Source organism: Pseudophryne corroboree, chromosome 3 (assembly GCF_028390025.1).
Source record: "Pseudophryne corroboree isolate aPseCor3 chromosome 3, aPseCor3.hap2, whole genome shotgun sequence".
NCBI lineage: Eukaryota > Metazoa > Chordata > Amphibia > Anura > Myobatrachidae > Pseudophryne > Pseudophryne corroboree.
The window spans coordinates 148,995,638-149,018,734 of NC_086446.1; positions in this window are offsets into that span (position 1 = coordinate 148,995,638).

Sequence of the window (23,097 nt, forward strand, 5' to 3'; positions counted from 1 at the left end):
ACGTACTGCCCATAGCTGTGCCCCGGACCTGCAGAAAATATTTATCATCGAAGAGGAAGAAGTTTTTGGTTAAAACAAATTCAAGTAGTTGTAAAATGAAACCATTGAACTCCTCATGTCTCCTCATATTCAAAAAATATTCAACCGCTTGGATTCCTGTGTTGTGATTTATACTCGTGTATAATGACTCTGTCACGATCCGGGTATCTGGACACCATTACCTGCCGTTTAGGTGTCTTCTGAGACTGGCCCAGCGTTCCAAATCCGGATCTCATCTGTGTCAACACTCTGCACATCCCTCCTGTCATTCTGAGACACTACCACAGCGGAGCCATGTTTGAATCCAACATGGCGTCTCCCGTCCTCCGCGGCCTCCGCCGCCGTTACTGTGTTATTGCTGCAGGTTCTCAGAATCATGTATCATGCCTGCCGCCATTCTGACATAATCAACATTGATACATCATCACCATTGTGACATCATCACCATTGTGACATCATCAGTAATATGACATCTTCACCATTATGACATCATCAACAGTGACATCCTCACCATTATGAAATCATCACAATTCTGACATCATCACCATTATCACATCATCAACAGTATGACATCAATACCATTATGACATCATCCCCATTCTGACTTCATTACCATTCTGACATTATCACCATTGTGACATCAACACCATTCTGACAATCACTATTATGACATCATCAAAATTTTTGACATCATTACTATTATGACAGCATTACCATTATGACAACATCACTTTTGTGACATCACAATTATGACATCATCATTATTTTGACATCATCACAATTATGACATCATCACCATTATGACATCATCAACATTGTGACATCATCACTGTTATGACATCAACTCCATTATGAAATCATCATTATCGTGTCATCATCACAATTAAGACATCAAGACCATTATGACATTATCAATATTGTGACATCAACGCCATTCTGACATAATCACTATTATAACATCTTAAACATTTTTACATCATCACTATTATGACAGCATAACCATTATGACATCAACTTTGTGACATCACTATTATGACATCTTTACCATTATGCATAAGCACTTTTATGACATCATCAACATTGGGACATTATCACTATTATGACATCATCACCATTATGACATCATCACCATTGTGACATCATCTCCATTGTGACATCAACACCATTATGACATCAACACCATTATGACATCATCACCATTGTGACATCATCTCCATTATGATTTCATCACCGTTGTTATATCTTCACCATTTTTACAACAACACCATCATGACATCAGCACTAATATTAGTGTTGTCATAATTTTGATTGTTATTTTATAATTTTGCATTGCATATTGCATTGCATGATTTGTGATGTCATCATTTTGGATTTAATGTTGCATTGCATGGATTGTGATATCATAATTTTGTATTGCACGTTGTATTGCATGGATTGTGATGTCATAATTTTGCAATGCATGTTGCATTGCATGGTTTTGGATGTCAGAATTTTGCATTGAATGTTTCATTACATGGTTTGTGATGTCAGTATTTTGCATTGCTTTTTTCATTGCATGGATTGTTATGTCATAATTTTGCATTAAATGTTGCTTTTCATGGATTGTGATTGCATATTCTTGCATAAAAATAATGCATTGCATGGATTGTGATGTCATAATTTTGCATTGCATGTTGCATTGCATGGAATCTGATGTAAATTTTGTATTAAATGTTGCATTGTATGGATTGTGATGTCATAAATTTGCATTAAATGTTTCACTGCATGGAATGTAATGTCATAAATTTGCATTGCATATTGCACTGCATGGATTGTGATGTCATATTTTTGCATTAAGTGTTCCATTGCATAGCATGTGATGTCATCATTTTGCATTTCATGTGAACAATATAACATCACCATTGTGACATCATCACCATTAGATGAACATCACAATTGTGACATCATCACAATTATGTCCGCATCACCTTTGTGACATCATCAGTATTATGAAATCAACACCATTATGACATCACCAACTAAGTAACATCATCACCATTCTGACATCATCACCATTCTGACATCATCACCATTCTGACATCATCACTATTCAATAGTGAAGATATCATAATAGTGATGATGATGATGATGATGATGATGATGATGATGATGATGATGATTATGTAATAATGATAATGTTGTCACAATAGTGAAGATATCATAATAATTATGATGATGATGATGATGATGATGATGATGATGATGATGATCAGTGTTAAGCAAATGAAAGAGCCTGCTGAATGTTAAAGGAAAGAAGAGGACAGCAGTAAAGTGTTAGAATGTGAAATTTAGCTGAGCAGTGTTAGAAGTGTAAAAAATATATGAAAAAGCCCTCATCTCTGGATTAGCACCCCACCCACTGCCTCTCAGGCTTTTAAACAGGGAACCAGCACATTCTGACTGCACAAAAGACATAGGTATGATCCTTTTAATTATATACAGAGTCAGTTTGGGGGTGAGCTTTTGGGGCGTGGAGCTCCCTATATTGCTCTGGCTGGGCCACCTTGGGGCATCACCACCTTACATTTACTTTTAACACTTATCACATTGTGTTTGTTTCATATTTATGTAGCTTTTTTCACATATTTTTTACACTTCTAACACTGCTCAGCTAAACTTCCCATTCTAACACTTTACTGCTGTCCTCTTCTTTTCTTTTACATTCAGCAGCCTCTTTCATATGCTTTACACTGATCTTTCACTCCTATCCTTTTTTCTGTGTGATGCCCTGGGGTGGTTTGGCTGGGGTGGTCTGGGGGTGCTCTGCGTCCCGGAGGTGAACCCCTATAGTGTTAGGGACCTGTCCGATGAGGTCACCGTGAAGCAGGTGGGCAGGCTCATATACTGGCCAATATATGCCAAGAACCTCAAATATTATATTATGGTTATAATTTTAATGGTGTATGGTGCACCTGCACCCTTTGTTCCTATGTTGTATTACAGTACTTAGTCCCAGCAAGGTAGCACATCCCATTATAATAAGCTAGGGTGTGCAGTCCAGGCCCCGTTTCCATATAGTCTATATTATGTGTGTGTATACACACCTGAGGGATTGGGACAGCCCTCATCTCTGGATTAGCACCCCACCCACTGCCTCTCAGGCTTTTAAACAGGGAACCAGCACATTCTGACTGCTCAAAAGACATAGGTATGATCCTTTTAATTATATACAAAGTCAGTTTGGGGGTGAGCTTTTGGGGCGTGGAGCTCCCTATATTGCTCTGGCTGGGCCACCTTGGGGCATCACCACCTTACATTTACTTTTAACACTTATCACATTTTGTTTGTTTCATATTTATGTAGCTTTTTTCACATATTTTTTACACTTCTAACACTGCTCAGCTAGACTTCACATTCTAACACTTTACTGCTGTCCTCTTCTTTTCTTTTACATTCAGCAGCCTCTTTCATATGCTTAACACTGATCTTTCACTCCTATCCTTTTTTCTGTGTGATGCCCTGGGGTGGTTTGGCTGGGGTGGTCTGGGGGTGCTCTGCGTCCCGGAGGTGAACCCCTATAGTGTTAGGGACCTGTCCGATGAGGTCACCGTGAAGCAGGTGGGCAGGCTCATATACTGGCCAATATATGCCAAGAACCTCAAATATTATATTATGGTTATAATAATTTTAATGGTGTATGGTGCACCTGCACCCTTTGTTCCTATGTTGTATTACAGTACTTAGTCCCAGCAAGGTAGCACATCCCATTATAATAAGCTAGGGTGTGCAGTCCAGGCCCCGTTTCCATATAGTCTATATTATGTGTGTGTATACACACCTGAGGGATTGGGACAGCCCTCATCTCTGCATTAGCACCCCACCCACTGCCTCTCAGGCTTTTAAACAGGGAACCAGCACATTCTGACTGCTCAAAAGACATAGGTATGATCCTTTAAATTATATACAAAGTCAGTTTGGGGGTGAGCTTTTGGGGCGTGGAGCTCCCCGTATTGCTCTGGCTGGGCCACCTTGGGGCATCACCACCTTACATTTACTTTTAACACTTCTATCACATTGTGTTTGATTTATATTTATGTAGCTTTTTTCACATATTTTTTACACTTCTAACACTGCTCAGCTAGACTTCACATTCTAACACTTTACTGCTGTCCTCTTCTTTTCTTTTACATTCAGCAGCCTCTTTCATATGCTTAACACTGATCTTTCACTCCTATCCTTTTTTCTGTGTGATGCCCTGGGGTGGTTTGGCTGGGGTGGTCTGGGGGTGCTCTGCGTCCCGGAGGTGAACCCCTATAGTGTTAGGGACCTGTCCGATGAGGTCACCGTGAAGCAGGTGGGCAGGCTCATATACTGGCCAATATATGCCAAGAACCTCAAATATTATATTATGGTTATAATAATTTTAATGGTGTATGGTGCACCTGCACCCTTTGTTCCTATGTTGTATTACAGTACTTAGTCCCAGCAAGGTAGCACATCCCATTATAATAAGCTAGGGTGTGCAGTCCAGGCCCCGTTTCCATATAGTATATATTATGTGTGTATACACACCTGAGGGATTGGGACAGCCCTCATCTCTGCATAAGCACCCCACCCACTGCCTCTCAGGCTTTTAAACAGGGAACCAGCACATTCTGACTGCTCAAAAAACATAGGTATGATCCTTTAAATTATATACAAGGTCAGTTTGGGGGTGAGCTTTTGGGGCGTGGAGCTCCCCATATTGCTCTGGCTGGGCCACCTTGGGGCATCACCACCTTACATTTACTTTTAACACTTCTATCACATTGTGTTTGATTTATATTTATGTAGCTTTTTTCACATATTTTTTACACTTCTAACACTGCTCAGCTAGACTTCACATTCTAACACTTTACTGCTGTCCTCTTCTTTTCTTTTACATTCAGCAGCCTCTTTCATATGCTTAACACTGATCTTTCACTCCTATCCTTTTTTCTGTGTGATGCCCTGGGGTGGTCTGGTGGTGCTCTGCGTCCCGGAGGTGAACTCCTATAGTGTTAGGGACCTGTCCGATGAGGTCACCGTGAAGCAGGAGGGCAGGCTCATATACTGGCCAATATATGCCAAGAACCTCAAATATTATATTATGGTTATAATAATTTTAATGGTGTATGGTGCACCTGCACCCTTTGTTCCTATGTTGTATAACAGTACTTAGTCCCAGCAAGCTAGCACATCCCATTATAATAAGCTAGGGTGTGCAGACCAGGCCCCGTTTCCATATCATCACCATTATGACATCATCAACATTTGGGACATTATCACCATTATGACATCATCACCATTATGACATCATCACCATTATGACATCATCACCATTGTGACATCATCACCATTCTGACATAATCAACATTGATACATCATCACCATTGTGACATCATCACCATTGTGACATCATCAACAGTATGACATCAACACGATTATGACATCATCCTCATTCTGACTTCATTACAATTCTGACATTATCACCATTGTGACATCAACACCATTCTGACAATCACTATTATGACATCATAAAAATGTTGACATCATTACTATTATGACAGCATTACCATTATGACAACATCACCTTTGTGACATCACTACTATTGTGACATCATCACCATTATGACATCATCAACATTGTGACATCATCACTGTTAAGACATCAACTTCATTATGACATTATCAATATTGTGACATCAACACCATTCTGACATAATCACTATTATAACATCATAAACATTTTTACATCATCACTATTATGACAGCATAACCATTATGACATCATCAACTTTGTGACATCACTATTATGACATCTTTTTACCATTATGCATAAGCACTTTTATGACATCATCAACATTGTTACATTATCACCATTATGACATCATCACCATTATGACATCATCACCATTGTGACATCATCTCCATTGTGACATCAACACCATTATGACATCATCACCATTGTGACATCATCTCCATTATGATTTCATCACCGTTGTTATATCTTCACCATTTTTACAACACCATCATGACATCAGCACTAATGTTAGTGTTGTCATAATTTTGATTGTTATTTTATAATTTTGCATTGCATATTGCATTGCATGATTTGTGATGTCATAATTTTGGATTTAATGTTGCATTGCATGGATTGTGATATCATAATTTTGTATTGCACGTTGTAGTGCATGGATTGTGATGTCATAATTTTGCATTAAATGTTGCTTAGCATGGAATGTTATGTCATAATTTTGCATTAAATGTTGATTTGCATGGATTGTGATTGCATATTCTTGCAAAAAAAGAATGCATTGCATGGATTGTGATGTCAGAATTTTGCATTGCATGTTGAATTGCATGGAATCTGATTTCAATTTTGTATTAAATGTTGCATTGTATGGATTCTGATGTCATAAATTTGCATTAAATGTTTAATCGCATGGAATGTAATATCATAAGTTTGCATTGCATGTTGCATTGGATGGATTGTGATGTCATAATTTTGCATTAAGTGTTCCATTGCATAGCATGTGATGTCATCATTTTGCATTTCATGTGAACAATATAACATCACCATTGTGACATCATCACCATTAGATCAACATCGCAATTGTGACATCATCACCATTATGTCCGCATCACCATTGTGACATCATCAGTATTATGAAATCATCACCATTATGACATCACCAACTAAGTAACATCATCACCATTATGATATAAACACCATTATGACATCATCACCATAGTGACATCATCACCATTCTGACATAATCAACATTGATACATCATCACCATTGTGACATCATCAAGCATATGACATCTTCACCATTATGACATCATCAACAGTATGACATCATCAACAGTATGACATCAACACCATTATGACATCATCCCCATTCTGACTTCATCACCATTCTGACATTATCACCATTGTGACATCAACACCATTCTGACAATCACTATTATGACATCATAACATTTTTGACATCATTACTATTATGACAGCATTACAATTATGACAACATCACCTTTGTGACATCACTACTATTGTGACATCATCACAATTATGACATCATCACCATTATGACATCATCAATATTGTGACATCATCACTATTATGACATCAACTCCATTATGAAATCATCATTATTGTGTCATCATCACAATTAAGACATCAACACCATTATGACATTATCAATATTGTGACATCAACGCCATTGTGACATAATCACTATTATAACATAATAAACATTTTTACATCATCACTATTATGACAGCATAACCATTATGACATCAACTTTGTGACATCACTATTATGACATCTTTACCATTATGCATAAGCACTTTTATGACATCATCAACATTGGGACATTATCACCATTGTGACATCATCACCATTGTGACATCATCACCATTGTAACATCAACACCATTATGACATCAACATCATTATGACATCATCACCATTGTGACATCATCTCCATTATGATTTCATCACCATGGTTATAGCTTCACCATTTTTACAACAACACCATCATGACATCAGCACTAATATTAGTGTTGTCATAATTTTGATTGTTATTTTATAATTTTGCATTGCATATTGCATTGCATGATTTGTGATGTCATCATTTTGGATTTAATGTTGCATTGCATGGATTGTGATATCATAATTTTGTATTGCACGTTGTATTGCATGGATTGTGATGTCATAATTTGGCAATGCATGTTGCATTGCATGGTTTTGGATGTCAGAATTCTGCATTGAATGTTGCATTACATGTTTTGTGATGTCAGTATTTTGCATTGCTTTTTTCATTGCATGGATTGTTATGTCATAATTTTGCATTTAATGTTGCTTTGCATGGATTGTGATTGCATATTCTTGCATAAAAATAATGCATTGCATGGATTGTGATATCATAATTTTGTATTGCACGTTGTAGTGCATGGATTGTGATGTCATAATTTTGCAATGCATGTTGCATTGCATGGTTTTGGATGTCAGAATTTTGCATTAAATGTTGCATTACATGGTTTGTGATGTCAGTATTTTGCATTGCTTTTTTCATTGCATGGATTGTGATGTCATCATTTTGCATTGCATGTTGCAATTGCATGGATTGTTATGTCATTATTTTGCATTAAATGTTGCTTTGCATGGATTGTGATTGCATAGTCTTGCAAAAAAATAATGCATTGCATGGATTGTGATGTCATAATTTTGCATTGCATGTTGCATTGCATGGAATCTGATGTAAATTTTGTATTAAATGTTGCATTGTATGGATTGTGATGTCATAAGTTTGCATTAAAAGTTGCATTGCATGGAATGTAATGTCCTAAGTTTGCATTGCATGTTGCACTGCATGGATTGTGATGTCATAATTTTGCATTAAGTGTTCCATTGCATAGCATGTGATGTCATCATTTTGCATTTCATGTGAACAATATAACATCACCATTGTGACATCATCACCATTAGATCAACATCACAATTGTGACATCATCACCATTATGTTCGCATCACCATTGTGACATCATCAGTATTATGAAATCATCACCATTATGATATCACCAAATAAGTAACTCCATCACCATTATGATATAAACACCATTATGACATCATCACCATTCTGACATAATCAACATTGATACATCATCACCATTGTGACATCATCAGTAATATGACATCTTCACCATTATGACATCATCAACAGTGACATCCTCACCATTATGAAATCATCACAATTCTGACATCATCACCATTATCACATCATCAACAGTATGACATCAATACCATTATGACATCATCCCCATTCTGACTTCATTACCATTCTGACATTATCACCATTGTGACATCAACACCATTCTGACAATCACTATTATGACATCATCAAAATTTTTGACATCATTACTATTATGACAGCATTACCATTATGACAACATCACTTTTGTGACATCACAATTATGACATCATCATTATTTTGACATCATCACAATTATGACATCATCACCATTATGACATCATCAACATTGTGACATCATCACTGTTATGACATCAACTCCATTATGAAATCATCATTATCGTGTCATCATCACAATTAAGACATCAAGACCATTATGACATTATCAATATTGTGACATCAACGCCATTCTGACATAATCACTATTATAACATCATAAACATTTTTAAATCATCACTATTATGACAGCATAACCATTATGACATCAACTTTGTGACATCACTATTATGACATCTTTACCATTATGCATAAGCACTTTTATGACATCATCAACATTGGGACATTATCACTATTATGACATCATCACCATTATGACATCATCGCCATTGTGACATCATCACCATTGTGACATCAACACCATTATGACATCAACACCATTATGACATCATCACCATTGTGACATCATCTCCATTATGATTTCATCACCGTTGTTATATCTTCACCATTTTTACAACAACACCATCATGACATCAGCACTAATATTAGTGTTGTCATAATTTTGATTGTTATTTTATAATTTTGCATTGCATATTGCATTGCATGATTTGTGATGTCATCATTTTGGATTTAATGTTGCATTGCATGGATTGTGATATCATAATTTTGTATTGCACGTTGTATTGCATGGATTGTGATGTCATCATTTTGCAATGCATGTTGCATTGCATGGTTTTGGATTTCAGAATTTTGCATTGAATGTTGCATTACATGGTTTGTGATGTCAGTATTTTGCATTGCTTTTTTCATTGCATGGATTGTTATGTCATAATTTTGCATTAAATGTTGCTTTTCATGGATTGTGATTGCATATTCTTGCATAAAAATAATGCATTGCATGGATTGTGATGTCATAATTTTGCATTGCATGTTGCATTGCATGGAATCTGATGTAAATTTTGTATTAAATGTTGCATTGTATGGATTGTGATGTCATAAATTTGCATTAAATGTTTCACTGCATGGAATGTAATGTCATAAATTTGCATTGCATATTGCACTGCATGGATTGTGATGTCATATTTTTGCATTAAGTGTTCCATTGCATAGCATGTGATGTCATCATTTTGCATTTCATGTGAACAATATAACATCACCATTGTGACATCATCACCATTAGATAAACATCACAATTGTGACATCTTCACAATTATGTCCGCATCACCTTTGTGACATAATCAGTATTATGAAATCAACACCATTATGACATCACCAACTAAGTAACATCATCACCATTCTGACATCATCACCATTCTGACATCATCACCATTCTGACATATTCTGACATCATCACCATTCTGACATCATCACTATTCTGACATCATCACCATTGTGACATCATCACCATTGTGACATCATCAGTAATATGACATCTTCACCATTATGACATCATCAACAGTGACATCATCACCATTATGAAATCATCACAATTCTGACATCATCACCATTATCACATCAACAACAGTATGACATCAACACCATTATGACATCATCCCCACTCTGACTTCATCACCATTCTGACATTATCACCATTCTGACATTATCACAATTGTGACATCAACACCATTCTGACAATCACTATTATGACATCATAAAAATGTTGACATCATTACTATTATGACAGCATTACCATTATGACAACATCACCTTTGTGACATCACTATTAATGTGACATCATCACAATTATGACATCATCACTATTTTGACATCATCACAATTATGACATCATCAGCATTGTGACATCATCACTATTATGACATCAACTCCATTATGAAATCATCATTATTGTGTCATCATCACAATTAAGACATCAACACCATTATGACATTATCAATATTGTGACATCAACACCATTCTGACATAATCACAATTATAACATCATAAACATTTTCCATCATCACTATTATGACAGCATAACCATTATGACATCATCAACTTTGTGACATCACTATTATGACATCTTTACCATTATGCATAAGCACTTTTATGACATCATCACCATTATGACATCATCAACATTGGGACATTATCACTATTATGACATCCTCACCATTATGACATCATCACCATTGTGACATCATCTCCATTATGATTTTATCACCGTAGTTATATCTTCACCATTTTTACAACACCATCATGACATCAGCACTAATTTTAGTGTTGTCATAATTTTGATTGTTATTTTATAATTTTGCATTGCATATTGCATTGCATGATTTGTGATGTCATAATTTTGGATTTAAAGTTGCATTGCATGGATTGTGATATCATAATTTTGTATTGCACGTTGTATTGCATGGATTGTGATGTCATAATTTTGCAATGCATGTTGCATTGCATGGTTTTGGATGTCAGAATTTTGCATTAAATGTTGCATTACATGGTTTGTGATGTCAGTATTTTGCATTGCTTTTTTCATTGCATGGATTGTGATGTCATAATATTGTATTGCATGTTGCAATTGCATGGATTGTTATGTCATAATTTTGCATTAAATATTACTTTGCATGGATTGTGATTGCATATTCTTGCAAAAAATAATGCATTGCATGGATTGTGATGTCATAATTTTGCATTGCATGTTGCATTGCATGGAATCTGATGTAAATTTTGTATTAAATGTTGCATTGTATGGATTGTGATGTCATAAGTTTGCATTAAATATTTCATTGCATGGAATGTAATGTCATAAGTTTGCATTGCATGTTGCACTGCATGGATTGTGATGTCATAATTTTGCAATTCATGTGAGCAATATAACAACATCACCTTAGTGACATCAACACCATAATGACATCATCACCATTGGGACATCATCACAATTCTGACATATTCAACATTGATACATCATCACCATAGTGACATCATCACTAATATGACATCATCACCATTATGACATCATCACCATTGTCACATCATCAGTAATATGACATCTTCACCATTATGATATCATCAACAGTGACATCATCACCATTATGAAATCATCACAATTCTGACATCACCATTATCACATCATCAACATTATGACATCAACACCATTATGACATCATCCCCATTCTGACATCATCACTGTTCTGACATTATCACCATTGTGACATCAACACCATTCTGACAATCACTATTATGACATCATAAAAATGTTGACATCATTACTATTATGACAGCATTACCATTATGACAACATCACCTTTGTGACATCACTACTATTGTGACATCATCACAATTATGACATCATCATTATTTTGACATCATCACAATTATGACATCATCACCATTATGACATCATCAACATTGCAACATCATCACTATTATGACATCAACTCCATTATGAAATCATCATTATTGTGTCATCACAATTAAGACATCAACACCATTATGACATTATCAATATTGTGACATCAATGTCATTCTGACATAATCACTATTATAACATCATAAACATTTTTACATCATCACTATTATGACAGAATAAACATTATGACATCATCAACTTTGTGACATCATCACTATTATGACATCATCACCATTATGCATAAGCACTTTTATGACATCATCACCATTATGACATCATCAACATTTGGGACTTTATCACCATTGTGACATCATCACCATTGTGACATCAACACCATTATGTCATCAACATCATTATGACATCATCACCATTGTGACATCATCTTCATTATGATTTCATCACCGTTGTTATATCTTCACCATTTTTACAACACTATCATGACATCAGCACTAATGTTAGTGTTGTCATAATTTTGATTGTTATTTTATAATTTTGCATTGCATATTGCATTGCATGATTTGTGATGTGAAAATTTTGGATTTAATGTTGCATTGCATGGATTGTGATATCATAATTTTGTATTGCACGTTGTAGTGCATGGATTGTGATGTCATAATTTTGCAATGCATGTTGCATTGCATGGTTTTGGATGTCAGAATTTTGCATTAAATGTTGCATTACATGGTTTGTGATGTCAGTGTTTTGCATTGCTTTTTTCATTGCATGGATTGTGATGTCATAATTTTGCATTGCATGTTGCAATTGCATGGATTGATGTCATAATTTTGCATTTCATGTCAGCAATATAACAACATCACCATTGTGACATCAACACCATTGTGACATCATCACCATTCTGACATAATTAACATTGATACATCATCACCATTGTGACATCATCACTAATATGACATCATCACCATTGTGACATCAGTAATATGACATCTTCACCATTATGACATCATCAACAGTGACATAATCACCATTATGAAATCATCACAATTCTGACATCATCACCATTATGACATCAACACCATTATGACATCATCCCCATTCTGACATCATCACCATACTGACATTATCACCATTGTGACATCAACACCATTCTGACAATCACTATTATGACATCATACAAATTTTGACATCATCACTATTATGACAGCATTACCATTAGGACAACATCACCTTTGTGACATCATTACTATTGTGACATCATCACAATTATGACATCATCATTATTTTGACATCATCACAATTATGACATCATCACCATTATGACATCATCAACATTGTGACATCATCACTATTATGACATCAACTCCATTATGAAATCATCATTGTTGTGTCATCATCACAATTAAGACATCAACACTATTATGACATTATCAATATTGTGACATCAACGCCATTCTGACATAATCACTATTATAACATCATAAACCTTTTTACATCATCACTATTATGACAGCATAACCATTATGACATCATCAACTTTGTGACATCATCACTATTATGACATCATCACCATTATGCATAAGCACTTTTATGACATCATCACCATTATGACATCATCAACATTTGGGACATTATCACCATTATGACATCATCACCATTATGACATCACCAACTAAGTAACATCATCACCATTATGATAAAAACACCATTCTGACATCATCACCATAGTGACATCATCACCATTCTGACATAATCAACATTGATACATTATCACCATTGTGACATAATCAACATTGATACATCATCAGTAATATGACATCATCCCCATTCTGACATCATCCCCATTCTGACATCATCCCCATTCTGACATTATCACCATTGTGACATCAACACCATTCTGACAATCACTATTATGACAGCATTACCATTAGGACAACATCACCTTTGTGACATCATTACTATTGTGACATCATCACAATTATGACATCATCATTATTTTGACATCATCACAATTATGACATCATCAACATTGTGACATCATCACCATTATGACATCAACTCCATTATGAAATCATCATTGTTGTGTCATCATCACAATTAAGACATCAACACTATTATGACATTATCAATATTGTGACATCAACGCCATTCTGACATAATCACTATTATAACATCATAAACATTTTTACATCATCACTATTATGACAGCATAACCATTATGACATCATCAACTTTGTGACATCATCACTATTATGACATCATCACCATTATGCATAAGCACTTTTATGACATCATCACCATTATGACATCATCAACATTTGGGACATTATCAATATTATGACCACATGATCATTATGACATCATCACCATTGTGACATCATCACCATGGTGACATCATCACCATTGTGACATCAACACCATTATGACATCATCACCATAGTGACATCATCACCATTCTGACCTAATCAACATTGATACATCATCACCATTGTGACATAATCAACATTGATACATCATCAGTAATATGACATCGTCACCATTATGACATCATCAACAGTGACATCATCACAATTCTGACATCATCACCATTATGACATCATCACCATTATGACATCATCAACATTATGACATCATCCCCATTCTGACATCATCCCCATTCTGACATCATCACCATTCTGACATCATCACCATTCTGACATTATCACCATTCTGACAATCACTATTATGACATCAACACTTATTATGGCATCATCAATATTATGACATCAACACCATTATGACATCATCCCCATTCTGACTTCATCACCATTCTGACATTATCACCATTGTGACATCAACACCATTCTGACAATCATTATTATGACATCATAAAAATGTTGACATCATTACTATTATGACAGCATTACCACTATTACAACATCACCTTTGGGACATCACAACTATTGCGACATCACAATTATGACATCATCACCATTATGACATCATCAACATTGTGACATCATCACTATTATGATATCAACTCCATTATGAAATCATTATTATTGTGTCATCATCACAATTAAGACATCAACACCATTATGGCATTATCAATATTGTGACATCAACACCATTCTGACATAATCACTATTATAACATCATAAACATTTTTACATCATCACTATTATGACAGCATAACCATTATGACATAAGCACTTTTATGACATCATCACCATAATGACATCATCAACATTGGGACATTATCACTATTATGACATCATCTCCATTATGATTTCGTCACCGTTGTTATATCTTCACCATTTTTACAACAACACCATCATGTCATCAGCACTAATATTAGTGTTGTCATAATTTTGATTGTTATTTTATAATTTTGCATTGCATATTGCATTGCATGATTTGTGATGTCATAATTTTGGATTTAATGTTGCATTGCATGGATTGTGAGATCATAATTTTGTATTGCACGTTGTATTGCATGGATTGTGATGTCATAATTTTGTAATGCATGTTGCATTGCATGGTTTTGGATGTCAGAATTTTGCATTAAATGTTGCATTACATGGTTTGTGATGTCAGTATTTTGCATTGCTTTTTTCATTGCATGGATTGTGATGTCATAATTTTGCATTGCATGTTGCAATTGCATGGATTGTTATGTCATAATTTTGCATTAAATGTTGCTTTGCATGGATTGTGATTGCATTATCTTGCATAAAAATAATGCATAGCATGGATTGTGATGTCATAATTTTGCATTAAAAGTTGCGTTGCATGGAATGTAATGTCCTCAGTTTGCATTGCATGTTGCACTGCATGGATTGTGATGTCATAATTTTGCATTAAGTGTTCCATTGCATAGCATGTGATGTCATCATTTTGCATTTCATGTGAACAATATAACATCACCATTGTGACATCATCACCATTAGATCAACATCACAATTGTGACATCATCACCATTATGTCCGCATCACCATTGTGACTTAATCAATATTATGAAATCATCACCATTATGACATCACCAACTAAGTAACATCATCACCAATATGATATAAACACCATTATGACATCATCACCATAGTGACATCATCACCATTCTGACATAATCAACATTGATACATCATCACCATTGTGACATAACCAACATTGATACATCATCAGTAACATGACATCTTCGCCATTATGACATCATCAACAGTGACATCATCACCATTATGAAATCATCACAATTCTGACATCATCACCATTATGACATCATCCCCATTCTGACATTATCACCATTCTGACATTATCACCATTCTGACATTATCACCATTCTGACAATCACTATTAAGACATCATCACTATTATGGCATCATCAACATTATGACTTCATCACCATTATGACTTCATCACCATTCTGACATTATCACCATTGTGACATCAACACCATTCTGACAATCATTATTATGACATCATAAAAATGTTGACATCATTATTATTATGACAGCATTAGCATTATGACAACATCACTTTTGTGACATCACTACTATTGTGACATCATCACAATTATGACATCATCACCATTATGACATCATCAACATTGTGACATCATCACTATTATGACATCAACTCCATTATGAAATCATTATTATTGTGTCATCATCACAATTAAGACATCAACACCATTATGGCATTATCAATATTGTGACATCAACACCATTCTGACATAATCACTATTATAACATCATAAACATTTTTACATCATCACTATTATGATAGCATAACCATTATGACATCATCAACTTTGTGACATCACTATTATGACATCTTTACCATTATGCATAAGCATTTGTATGACATCATCACCATAATGACATCATCAACATTGGGACATTATCACTATTATGAGATCATCACCATTATGACATCATCACCATTGTGACATCATCTCCATTATGATTTCATCATTGTTGTTATATCTTCACCATTATTACAACAACACCATCATGACATCAGCACTAATGTTAGTGTTGTCATAATTTTGATTGTTATTTTATAATTTTGCATTGCATGATTTGTGATGTCATAATTTTGGATTTAATGTTGCATTGCATGGAATGTGATATTATAATTTTGTATTGCACGTTGTATTGCATGGATTGTGATGTCATAATTTTGCAATGCATGTTGCATTACATGGTTTGTGATGTCAGTATTTTGCATTGCTTTTTTCATTGCATGGATTGTGATGTCAATATTTTGCATTGCATGTTGCAATTGCATGGATTGTTATGTCCTAATTTTTGCATTAAATATTGCTTTGCATGGATTGTGATTGCATATTCTTACAAAAAAAATAATGCATTGCATGGATTGTGATGTCGGAATTTTGCATTGCATGATGCATTGCATGGAATATGATGTAAATTTTGTATTAAATGTTGCATTGTATGGATTGTGATGTCATAAGTTTGCATTAAATGTTTAATCGCATGGAATGTAATGTCATAAGTTTGCATTGCATGTAGCACTGCATGGATTGTGATGTCATAATTTTGCATTCCATGTGAGCAATATAACAACATCACCATTGTGACATCATCATCATTCTGACATAATCAACATTGATACATCATCACCATTGTGACATCATCACTAATATGACAAAATCACCATCATGACAGCATCACCATTGTGACATCATCAGTAATATGACATCTTCACCATTATGAAATCATCACAATTCTGATATCATCACCATTATCACATCATCAACAGTATGACATCAACACCATTATGACATCATCCACATTCTGACTTCAACACCATTCTGACATTATCACCATTGTGACATCAACACCATTCTGACAATCACTATTATGACATCATAAAATTTTTGCAATCATTACTATTATGACAGCATTACCATTATGACAACATCACCTTTGTGACATCACTACTATTGTGACATCACAATTATGACATCATCATTATTTTGACATCGTCACAATTATGACATCATCACCATTATGACATCATCAACATTGTGACATCATCACTATTATGACATCAACTCCATTATGAAATCATCATTATTGTGTCATCATCACAATTAAGACATTAACACCATTATGACATTATCAATATTGTGACATCAACACCATTCTGACATAATCACTATTATAACATCATAAACATTTTTACATCATCACTATTATGACAGCATAACCATTATGACATCATCAACTTTGTGACATCACTATTATGACATCTTTACCATTATGCATAAGCATTTGTATGACATCATCACCATAATGACATCATCAACATTGGGACATTATCACTATTATGAGATCATCACCATTATGACATCATCACCATTGTGACATCATCTCCATTATGATTTCATCATTGTTGTTATATCTTCACCATTTTTACAACAACACCATCATGACATCAGCACTAATGTTAGTGTTGTCATAATTTTGATTGTTATTTTATAATTTTGCATTGCATGATTTGTGATGTCATAATTTTGGATTTAATGTTGCATTGCATGGAATGTGATATCATAATTTTGTATTGCACGTTGTATTGCATGGATTGTGATGTCATAATTTTGCAATGCATGTTGCATTACATGGTTTGTGATGTCAGTATTTTGCATTGCTTTTTTCATTGCATGGATTGTGATGTCAATATTTTGCATTGCATGTTGCAATTGCATGGATTGTTATGTCCTAATTTTTGCATTAAATATTGCTTTGCATGGATTGTGATTGCATATTCTTACAAAAAAAATAATGCATTGCATGGATTGTGATGTCGGAATTTTGCATTGCATGATGCATTGCATGGAATATGATGTAAATTTTGTATTAAATGTTGCATTGTATGGATTGTGATGTCATAAGTTTGCATTAAATGTTTAATCGCATGGAATGTAATGTCATAAGTTTGCATTGCATGTAGCACTGCATGGATTGTGATGTCATAATTTTGCATTCCATGTGAGCAATATAACAACATCACCATTGTGACATCATCATCATTCTGACATAATCAACATTGATACATCATCACCATTGTGACATCATCACTAATATGACAAAATCACCATCATGACAGCATCACCATTGTGACATCATCAGTAATATGACATCTTCACCATTATGAAATCATCACAATTCTGATATCATCACCATTATCACATCATCAACAGTATGACATCAACACCATTATGACATCATCCACATTCTGACTTCAACACCATTCTGACATTATCACCATTGTGACATCAACACCATTCTGACAATCACTATTATGACATCATAAAATTTTTGCAATCATTACTATTATGACAGCATTACCATTATGACAACATCACCTTTGTGACATCACTACTATTGTGACATCACAATTATGACATCATCATTATTTTGACATCGTCACAATTATGACATCATCACCATTATGACATCATCAACATTGTGACATCATCACTATTATGACATCAACTCCATTATGAAATCATCATTATTGTGTCATCATCACAATTAAGACATTAACACCATTATGACATTATCAATATTGTGACATCAACACCATTCTGACATAATCACTATTATAACATCATAAAAATTTTTACATCATCACTATTATGACAGCATAACCATTATTACATCATCAACTTTGTGACATCACTATTATGACATCTTTACCATTATGCATAAGCACTTTTATGACATCATCACCATTATGACATCATCAACATTGGGACATCATCACCATTATGACATCATCACCGTTATGACATTACTATTGTGACATCATCTCCATTATGATTTCATCACCGTTGTTATATCTTCACCATTTTTACAACACAATCATGACATCAGCACTAATGTTAGTGTTGTCATAATTTAGATTGTTATTTTATAATTTTGCATTACATATTGCATTGCATGATTTGTGATGTCATAATTTTGGATTTAATGTTGCATTGCATGGATTGTGATATAATAATTTTGTATTGCACGTTGTATTGCATGGATTGTGATGTCCTAATTTTGCACTGCATGTTTCATTGCATGGTTTTGGATGTCAGAATTTTGCATTAAATGTTGCATTACATGGTTTGTGATGTCAGTATTTTGCATTGCTTTTTTCATTGAATGGATTGTGATGTCATAATTTTGCATTGCATGTTGCAATTGCATGGATTGTTATGTCATAATTTTGCATTAAATATTGCTTTGCATGGATTGTGATTGCACATTCTTGCAAAAAAAATAATGCATTGCCTGGATTGTGATGTCAGAATTTTGCATTGCATGTTGCATTGCATGGAATCTGATGTACATTTTGTATTAAATGTTTCATCGCATGGAATGTAATTTCAGAAGTTTGCATTGCATGTTGCACTGCATGGATTGTGATGTCATAATTTTGCATATCATGTGAGCAATATAACAACATCACCATTGTGACATCAACACCATATTGACATCATCACCATTGTGACATCGTCACCATTCTGACATAATCAATATTGATACATCATCACCATTGTGACATCATCACTAATATGACATCATCACCATTATGACATCATCACCATTGTGACATCATCAGTAATATGACATCTTCACCATTATGACATCATCACTATTATGAAATCATCACAATTCTGACATCATCACCATTATGACATCATCACCATTATGACATTATCAACATTATAACATCAACACCATTATGACATCAACACCATTATGACATCATCCCCATTCTGACATCATCACCATTCTGACATTATCACCATTGTGACATCAACACCATTCTGACAATCACTATTATGACATCATAAAAAATTTGACATCATCACTATTATGACAGCATTACCATTATGACAACATCACCTTTGTGACATCATTACTATTGTGACATCATCACAATTATGACATCATCATTATTTTGGCATCATCACAATTATGACATCATAACCATTAGAACATCATCAACATTGTGACATCATTACTATGATGACATCAACTCCATTATGAAATCATCATTATTGTGTCATCATCACAATTAAGACATCAACACCATTATGACATTATCAATATTGTGACATCAACACCATTCTGACATAATCACTATTATAACATCATAAACATTTTTACATCATCACTATTATGACAGCATAACCATTATGACATAAGCACTTTTATGACATCATCACCATAATGACATCATCAACATTGGGACATTATCACTATTATGACATCATCTCCATTATGATTTCGTCACCGTTGTTATATCTATATGGTTCTTATCCTCGGGAGTAGAAAAGGAGATAGGACAATTGATAGTGTAGTAAGTTTTTAGGTGAAGTGAGTAATTACTGAAAAGTAAGTCACTCCTCTAAACTTATCACTTTTAATGGGGGAGTGCGTACCGTACTCACATCCGTACAGGAAGGTGAAGAACACATAAAGGTATCTTTTCTTGTGTCGATATATTTTCATACACGGTCACACTCATGCAGATTGAATAGATGGAAAGAATAGTGGGCGTACCCAACTCACACTATACAATGAGGGGACTTGTGTATAAAGGTATCTTTAGGGTGGTCCCGCTGGTTCTAGAAGTTCCTTATTCCAAAATCCATTCCTCTCATGTTAGACATGAAGAAAAACGAAGCATGGTGTCATGGGATGACACATTTAAAATAATTTATTGCACAAAAAACTTCTAAAACAACATTAAACTGCCAATGGACTCCAGGTAAGAAAGGGGGGTGTACACGGGTGAATATAAAGATGTTTAAAGTCTGGATTTTTCTCACCTTAGTAGGTACCGTCCCAGTCAGTCCCTAGTAGTCCTGGTGAATGTTTGGTTACCCTTGGGTACTCGGGCGCTTCAAAAAAGCTTTGAAAAAGCTGCTAGCTGAACGCAGCGAAACGCGTCAGGTGCACAGGGGACCCAAAGTCAGAGATCACCAATTGGAAGACCGAACCACCCCCCATACAAATTCCGGATCACCATATACGAATTGGAGGATTCAAATAGCAGATTGGACCGATAACATCCATAATCCGCATTGCATGAGGAGCTCACCATTCGAAATTCAGGAGCACCGATTCCTCTAGCGGTAACCTTCATCTCATGGGACACTGCTTACCTCCTATACATTCATCTATACCGGACTCAGATCGATCTGGGGGACTAATTTGGAACGGACTCTTCCACTCACCGACCAATTTCTATTCTGACTAATTGGGTAACCCCCTTTTTTATTACATTCACTGTATGATTTTACCAAGTTTTATATATGTTGCATGCATTTTATGATATTTGATCATAAGAATATAGCGATATTATCTGTTAATAAATTGTATCAGTAATATATTAATATCATCATTGTCAGAACACATTATTTAGCGCAGCCTTCCACTTTTTCTTGTTTACCTAGTAGTCCTGGCCCTCACACCAACGCGTTTCGACTGAAGGAGTCTTTTTCAAGGTGTGTAATGAGGGCACTAGTGCCACTATTTATACCCCATAACAGGAAGTCATGTGATGGGGGTGTGGTTACCAGATACAAAGCATAATGGTAAAATGTAGTATAAAATACATGATAGCAAAATTTTAGCTAAAACAGACAGTAAAAGAACGATATAATTGATTAAAAATGCTTTATATGCCTTTTTCAGATTGCACAATGTGTTTAAAAGGAGCTCGACACGTCACTTCCGGTATTTGGAACGCATGTGGTTCCGGAAGTGGCGTGTGTAAA